Raw genomic sequence first — 9,066 nt, 5'->3', positions numbered from 1 at the left:
GGCGGTGGCGTGGGGATCGGCGGAGAAAAAGCTCGGCACGGGGGGGCCTAGAGGGATGGCCGGGGCAGCGGCGGACAGGTGGTGGGGAGTGTTTTCGGGGCGGGCGGGGTGGCGCACCGCTGACCGCGGGCGGCGGGGGGGCTGTTGTTTGGCCGGTGGTGGCTGGCGGCTCAGGGGGGTGGAGGTTGAAGATGAACCGCAGGCCCTTGATTTCGTATCCAACGGCTGCAAAATCGACTGACCAGAGATGAAAAAGTCAGTCGACAGACGTGTAGCCTCACCTTGCTAGTGCGTTCAGTTTCGACAGCAAAATTCAGTTTCGACAGCAAAATTCAGTTTTGATAGTTAAGTTCAGTTTCGATAGTTAAATTCAGTTTCGACAGTTAAGTTCAGTTTCGAAAGTTAAATTCAGTTTCGACAGTTAAGTTCAGAGATGAGCAGCTGATGTATTTTACATCTAGCACTTTGTGGTTATGTATTTTACGTCATGTATTGGAGATGCTATTAGAATTCCACTCAGGTTAACGTTGTTTGTTGTCTCTCTTGTCCTGCTTTAGCCTCCCGTCGTACAACTCACCGGAGCTACTCCAACAACGAAACCCTCCATCACAGCGGAGCAGTACCTCGGGCTCCATCTCCAGACGCCTAAGATCTTCTTCCCCTTCTCCGACAGCAAAGTCAGCCGGAGCATCCTCACCGGCCAACCCAATCATGCTGAGATCGACATGGCTTCGCCAAAGAGGTTGTACACTTGTTGCATCTCTTTTTTACTCTACATGTTATATATATTGTCCACTGAGCACACGGATTTGTTCCTTTAGTGTCTCCATGAAAGAAAAAATGTAGGAATTTTAATTTTCACTTGTCCTCCTTTTCAAATTCCTATTCATGAAGCACAAGACTAAGAGATAGTAGCATAATAGCATTATAACCGTACATTTTCTTGTGGTTTGACTTAATCTCACCATGCTTCTTTGCATCCTGTGATCTTCCAATTATTGTGAATCAAACACCCAGATTGGCAGAAATACTGTGTTTTTAAATTCTCTATTTTGCACATGCATTCCTATCCTATTCCTGTCTATTTCCTATCCCTGCATTGTTGGAATCCTCCAATTCAAACGAGCCCTTACAGAATTACTTCTCTTACAGATAGTTATCAAAGAAAACCATATGTGGTTTGTCCTGCTCCTGCTGCGCCGTCGTCCACCCCAGCTCAGCTGCTCCAACGATAGAAGGGTCCAGCACAGTAGGGATCCAGCCTCCAGACTGTCTTTCGCCGCCTCAGATCTTCTTCCCCGCCGCTAGCAGCCATGAAAACTGCATTACCATCATCAACCAAGCAGATGACCTCGAGGACTACACGGGTCCGCAAGAGAGGTCGCACTCTTTCGTGTCTGCTTACGTTATGCATCGCTTAATATTACATGCTACTTTATCGTCATGTTCACCGATTAGACTCTGAGTCAGCTCCAAACTAATGGTCAAACTTGAGTTTTTAAATGGTTGTGGGGTACATATCGGGGCCGCAATCAATAGTATCTATCTACTATCTGGTTAATCTCCGGTGTCTACTATGAGTTTCATGTTGGGTGGGAAACAAACAGTAAAGAAGCCATTATTTGTATTTTTTACCTAAAGCCATTATCTGCCTGCTATTATTGGTTTTGGGTCTATCCACAGGTTGCTGCCATCACTCTGGATTTCTGCATGCACTCCTTACATAATCTCACTATGTTTTATTCCTATGCATGACAGTTATTGTAAACAATGGAACTGAACATGTAGAGCAAAAGAGACGAGCCTTGCGTGGCAATAAAATTTCATGCAGACGTCCCTCCATGGTAGGCGCAAAGGCAGCCCCCCCCCCCTCCACGCATTTCGAATTGTAATCGAGAGGAAGATATCTGTTCTGAGGGGGATTCAGAAGGAGAAGACAACTCCTATTTACCCCTTGAGGTCTTCGCTCTGACTTGGCATGCTGATGTTGGTTATATCATGCATATGGTGTCTTGCATTGCTTACTTTATACATCAAATATGTCATCTGCTTAGTTTAGACATCCTTTGTGTGAATGCCATCTGTTTAGTTTATCCATCGTTTATGTGAATTATGCAACGCCATCTTGTTTAGCCAGGCATCATATATGTGAATTTTGCAATGCCATCCTACTTAGCCAGTCATCTTATATGTAAATTATATCAGGCCATCCTTTTTTTTCGTTTTATATTACATTTGTCAACAATGTTAGTACATTCAACTACTCTTTGTGTGCATCAGCCATTTGACACGGTGATGGCAAATTCTGGAGTGAAAACAAAGTCTTCAGAGTAGACTATGCTATCTGACGAAGCGTATATCTCGCTGGTTACGGATAGCTCCTCAGAGGAGGATTCAGAGACAGATGACCAGTCCAATTCCCCCCCTTCCCAAGGTGTATGCTCTAACTTGGCAGGGTTATGTTGCTCATATCGTGCGTATGGTGTCTCGCATTGCTATGTCATTTGATTAGTTTAGACATGCTTTGTGTGAATGCCACCTGTTTAGTGTCTAATTACCATATATGTGAATTATGCATTGACATCTTGTTGCAAGACATTATATATGTGAATTATACAATGCTATCTTGTTGCAAAGGCATTATATATGTGAATTATGCAATGCCATGCTGTTTAGCCAATCATCATGTATGTGAATTATATCATGCTATCATTTTTTTGTATTACGTGTTCCATTTGTCGACAACGTTTGTATATTCAACTACTCTTCCTGTGCATCAGCCATTTGAAGCGGTGATGGAAGTATCTAGAGTGAAAACAAGGTATTCAGAGCAGACAATGCTACCTACTGAAGCAGACATCTTGCTGGTTACAGAGAGCTCCTCAGAGGAGGATTCAGAGACTGATGACCAGTCCTATTTCCCCCCTAAGGTCTATGCTCAAACTTGGCAGGGTTATATTACCCATGTCATGCATGTTGTCTTGCATTGCTTAGTTTTTACATCATATATGGATTGCCATCTGCTTACTTGCTTACTATATAAATCATATATTTGAATTATACCATGCCATCATGTTTACATAGTACATACGCATCATCTATCTGAATTATGGCATGGCAACCCATTTAATAAAGATATCATATAGTTATATCATCTCATCCTGTTTAGTGTTTACAGTCATCATATTTTGAATTATGGCATTCTATCCATGAATGTATGTGAATTATGGCATGCCAACCTATTTAATAAACACATTATATAGTTATGTCATGTCATCATGTTTACATAGTCTCATATTTTGAACTATGTCTTTCCATCTTTTTTAGTTAACCATCATAATGTGAAATTGTGTCATGCTATCCTGTTTAGTTAGCCAGCATATATGTGAAATTGTGTCATGCTATCCTGTTTGGTTAGACAACATAAATATGAATTATTTCATGCCCTCTTTTATTCCCCACTATCCATTGCACCTGTTTATCATACATTGTCTATACTTTCAACTACTTTTCTTCTTTATCAGCCATTTCAATTGGAGAGCGTGATGGCAGTATCTAAGGGAGTAACAGCACGGTCTTCAGAAAAGATAGTGCTACCAGTTGATGCAGATAGAACAACGGTTTTACTTGCCCAAGGACCAGATCCACCACACATAACCCAGACTCTCGCAGATTGTACCCCTACCCAGTTGGACAGAGAACCAGCTACACCCCTTCTAACCCCAACCCTGATAGATAGTAACCCAGTTCCAGTTGACACAGCACCGTCTCCACCACAGAGCACCCAAACACGAGCAGATAGTAAGGGAACTGCAGTGCCCAGAGCACGAGGACCACCACTCCGAATCCTAACTCAACGCTTAAAGGAGAAGAAGATTTGTTCTCAGGTCAGGTTCTGTAGCTATGGTTCATACTCCTTTGCTCTTGCATTACTGTATTTACTCATACCAACTATTTTCAAATTTGAAGGATGGAATTGAAACTCCAATGCACAACAGGTATGTTTTAAACCTGTTTCTTTAACTGGTTTGCTGTTGTAACCTGTTCTATGTTGATTTCAGTTTAAATTGAATAAACAGTTATGTTCTCATGTCATGCACATTACAAGTGTTGTTATTGCTCTATAGTTTCCCACACTTATATTATGTCTATTCTGCTTTGTCTTGAACAAATATTATTTGAACTGTGTCTCTACCTTGATTTGGCAACAAAAACTAGAATGATATAGACCATAAAGTGACCATGGCACATAGATATATGTTTATTTCATGTTGTTATCCTGTCCACTTTACTACTGAACTCATTTACCAAAATGAATTTCATATACAACATGGTAAACAAGTGATGTGTCTGCTTGTTTCTCTTTTAGAATGCGGACAAAATATTGGAGAACAGTACCGCGTTATCCAATGGTAAAGGAAGTAATGCAGATAAGGTTCAAGATAGTGAGACATCCCTATTGGTCTCCAAGAAAGCTGATAAAAACTATTTTGACGACAGTGAGAGAACCCAAAAGTCTTGTCTTGATGTAGTGTTCGAGTTACTGGCCACTACTGCTGGCACAAGCTCTTCGAACTCGCTGCCTGAATCAGTTTATCTTCTTGAGTCTCAACTTCAAGTTTAAAGACATCGATCAGATGTGCTATGACAGGAAGCTGAAGGACTGAGGAAGTCCCTGCAGAATTCAGATGCATATTTCCTGGTGCAACAGCAAGCGCTGGAGGATTTAAGCGCCAAACAAGAGAAAGTTAATATGCTTGCTAAGCATCTTGCCAGCATTATGGGTACCTAGGATATTGTTTCTTGAGATCTTCTAAAGTGGTTTCAGTTTTGGATTTGTTTTGCTGCGGTGTTTATTTGCGTTGGTCGCCAACTTTGACAACCAGTGTATATGATATGCTACTTTGTTCCCTATATTTGCACTGGTGGCGAACTTTAATGCCCAGTGGATTTAATATGTGTAATAGCCGTGATAGCCTAGCGTTAGTTGCTTGCTTATTTATTTCCTTGTTGTCTTGTTTATTTGTTTGCTTGTAGTCATTGTAGTTCTTTTTTCGCGGTTTGCTAGTGGCTGCAATAACCTATTTTTTAAAACTAGGCCACAATAAACATGGGCTAATATTTACTGTAGTGACACTGGGCCTCCTACGGGCCGTAGTAACAGTGGGCCTTCCACGGGTCATAGAAAAAATGGGCCTTCTATGGGCCGTAGAAACAATGGGCCTTCTGCGGGCTGTATCATCAATGGGCCTTATACGGGCCGTATGATCGATTGGCCAAACATGGGCCAAACAGACCGCATTATGGCCGTAAACGGGCTAGAGTTGGAATCGTCCGTTCATGGGCCGACCATAACGGGCCATCGTTAATAGGCCGTATTTGATGACACTATGAAAACGTCCCAACGTATTAACGGACCACAAACGGGCCAACTATAACCACGGGCTGAATTTGGCCCACAAGCAGAAAATGACAGTAACGGGCCGTAAGTAAACGAATGCTATAAATGAGCCCAAGAATAAATGGGCTCTGAGAAGGCCGAAAGATAACATGGGATGGAAACGGCCCAACGGAATAACGGGCCGTTAATGGGTATAAGGTGGTACACTGTTCATTACGGGCCAGTTTTACCACGGGCCGTTAATGGGTGTAAAGTGATACACTGTTCATTATGGGCCAGTTTCACCATGGGCCGTTAATAGGCCAAGAGTTACAAAGGGCCTCATATGGGCCGAAAGACGTCATGGGCCATACATGGGCCAGAAGTGAAAACGGGCTCGAATCATATTGGATGGCCCAGATGACGCTACTGGGCCTAATTCGGATAGGGCGTAACGGGCCTTGGGTTAGCGGGCTGTAAATGGGCTATATGCGAACAGGCCATTAACATGCTTTCCATGGGCCGGCCCGCCACCTTTTGACCAAGTCAAACAGGCCTGGCTTTTCACAGGAATGGGCCTCTGTTGGGCCGTGGCACGTGTTGACGTATTATAGGCGCCTTCTGTCCAATGAGTGGATGACATCTGTCCCAACGATGAGCCGACACTTGTTTCCTCCAGCCAATGATGATTTTACACGTGGAAAATCCCCATTGGTCGGGGCTGCTAACGGGTTATCGGATCCAAAACCCGACCCGATAGCTTAACGGTGTTCCGTTACGGTGGATGCCATGTGTCGGTCACCCTTGACGAAAGCACTTCTATGACACGCGATTTATCGTCATGGAAGTGGACACTTCCGTGATGATAATTTTGGTAATGTCATGGAACACTTCTACGATAGCACAGTTATGACTATCTTGATTCTGTCATAAAATCGTCATGGATGTACATGCATGACAAAAAACGCGACCTACTGTGACAAACACGTATCATCATGGAAGTGTATTTTTTGTAGTGCTTGCTGCCCCTGCTGTCACAGGGAAAGGACACCGCAAGATTGAACCCAAAGATAAGCACTTCTCCCATTGCAAGAAAGATCAATCTAGTAGGCCAAACCAAACTGATAATTCGAAGAGACTTGCAAAGATAACAAATCATACATAAAAGAATTCAGTGGAGATTCAAATATTTCTCATAGATAAACTTGATCATAACCCACAATTCATCGGATCTCGACAAACACACCACAAAAAGAGTTACATCGAATAGATCTCCAAGAAGATCGAGGAGAACTTTGTATTGCGATTCAAAGAGAGAGAAGAAGCCATCTAGCTAATAACTATGGACCCGAAGGTCTGTGGTAAACTACTCACAACTCATCGAAGAGGCTATGGTGTTCATGTAGAAGCCCTCCATGGTCGATTCCCCCTCCGGCGGAGCACCGGCGAAGGCTCCAAGATGGGATCTCACGGATACAGAAGGTTGCGACGGTGTAATTAGGTTTTCGTGGTGCTCCTAGATGTTCTTGGGGTACGTGGATATATATAGGAGGAAGAAGTATGTCGATGGAGCCACGAGGGTCCACGAGGGTGGGGGCGTGCCCACCCCCCTAGGGCGCGCCGGGCACCCTCGTGGCCTCCTCGTTTACTTCTTGACGTCCACTCCAAGTCTCCTAGTTTGCATTTGTTCCGGAAAGATCGCTCCGGAAGGTTTCATCCCGTTTGCGTTTGATATTCCTTTTCTTCGAAACACCGAAATAGGCAAAAAACAGCAATTCGGGCTGGGCCTCCGGTTAGTAGGCTAGTCCCAAAAATGATATAAAAGTGTAAAGTAAAGCCCATAAACATCCAAAACGGGCAATATAATAGCATGGAACAATCAAAAATTATAGATACGTTCGAGACGTATCAAGATGCAGAGTTAATTATCACGCCTTGAAGTTCCTACCCGATATTGAAGAAATGGCTGATAAGCTGGCAACAAAGATGAGGAACCGAACTAGCAGCGGGAATCCATACATGTAAGCTATAGTGAATATCTTCTATTCAATCTCTTTGGAGTTCATTGTTGAGGGAATGCTTATTTGATGATCAAGTAATTGCCACTTCTTCTAAAGGTCCCCTCATCTAAGAAGATATGAGAAAGGAATGGTGGGCCTGTCCTTTTGTGATTTTGCTGGAACACGTGATGAGAAAATGATGATGGCAGCTTATAGACAGAAAGAATGGCCACGACGCTTTAAGGTCATCTCGATTTTTGGTTTTTTAACAGTTCTGAAATTATAGCTATCTCATCGAACTTAGAAGTGATGCCCACAACATAGCATTCTAACAGTTTCTGATGTTGTTATGCACACGCGTAATGGATCTCACCTTTGGCCATTAGCATTGCAAAAGAGAAAAGAAGGGTGTTGCCCCCTTGAGCCTGGTGAGATAGCCGTGATCCCGCGAGCACTAGGATACACAAGGGAAACACAGATATACGTTGCATCATGGCAAGTGCACGGCGGCAAAAATAGGATGGCTCCCCTCAGGAACATGTTCTGGTGCACTTCCGGATGAGCTAAGGATACTCACCATCGGACTAACAACTTATGCCGACGGCCGCGGGCCATCGGCATAGGCCCTTTGCCATCGGCCTACGTCTATGCCGACGGCCACCATCGGCATACACTCGTCAGCGTAGATAACGTCAATGTATTTGTGTCAGACCATCGGCATAGGTATATATGTCGACGGCTTCCGTGTGGCCGTCGGCATAGATACACCGTCGGCAGAGAATATCACCAAACGGCAATAGACGACGCCGTCACACACGCTAACCAACGAGGGAATGCCACGTGGCAAAGGTATGCCGACGGCCAGCCCATAGGAACACTTGGGAGCAATGTCCGGGCTAAACCCACAGCAAGCTCCCCTTCGTGTAAACCCGACGCGACTGTTTCCCCCCTCCAGGTGCTGGCGGCGGTGCCGTCCGTGAGAGGGGCCACACCCAGGAGACGCGTGTTGCCTCTTCAGACATGCCACCACACCGTACGACATGTATGAGGGCCCGGTGCGATGCTCTGGTGGCATTGCTACCCCACCAGTCCCCCCATCCCAACTAACCCTGGAGCAGTTGACCATGAGATCTAGCCCTTTGACTTTCACCGGACGGGCTTTGACCTCTCCACCCGGTTGTGATAGGTCAGTCAATAGGAACGCTCGGGTCTATTATGCTAATATTAGCAGAATAACTATTCTGCACAGCACTTCCGCACTGCACGCTGAATGCAAGTGCACTGCATCTTCTTGACGACGAGCACTGCAATATAGACTAGTGAACTTCACGTCGGAAAAAACTGCATGCAGTGTTTTTTTGGTACTGTTTTCGCTCTAATTTTTTAATTGTTTATCGGAACGAGGCGTATAATATATTGTTGAAAAGCTATGGATTAGGCGCAACTTCGCTATGTTGAACACTTTTCAAGATTCCTCGTGGTTTAAGAGCAGTTTCAAAAACGGCGCGGCGGATGACGAGTGGCAGCAAGCGTATTTTTGTGATTTTTTCTAAACCGCTCATCGGAATAAAGCAAATGATACGCCGTTGGAAAGATATCGTCAAGGTGCATCTTTTTCATATCTATTATGTTTTCTAATTTGTTACGGTTTAAGAGCAGTTTCAAATTTACTAAATCGCGGAATTA

General features: G+C 44.1%; 1 pseudogene; it reads left to right on the top strand.

Moving 5' to 3' along the window:
• The window catches only part of LOC123139044 (protein PECTIC ARABINOGALACTAN SYNTHESIS-RELATED-like), a 160,744-nt pseudogene extending 152,802 nt beyond the window's left edge, over nucleotides 1-7,942 (top strand).
• The last annotated feature ends 1,124 nt before the right edge of the window (nucleotides 7,943-9,066 follow it).

Source organism: Triticum aestivum, chromosome 6B (assembly GCF_018294505.1).
Source record: "Triticum aestivum cultivar Chinese Spring chromosome 6B, IWGSC CS RefSeq v2.1, whole genome shotgun sequence".
NCBI classification, from domain to species: Eukaryota; Viridiplantae; Streptophyta; class Magnoliopsida; order Poales; family Poaceae; genus Triticum; species Triticum aestivum.
The sequence above is the reverse complement of the archived record's forward strand: the minus strand, read 5'-3'. Positions and strand labels throughout refer to the sequence as shown.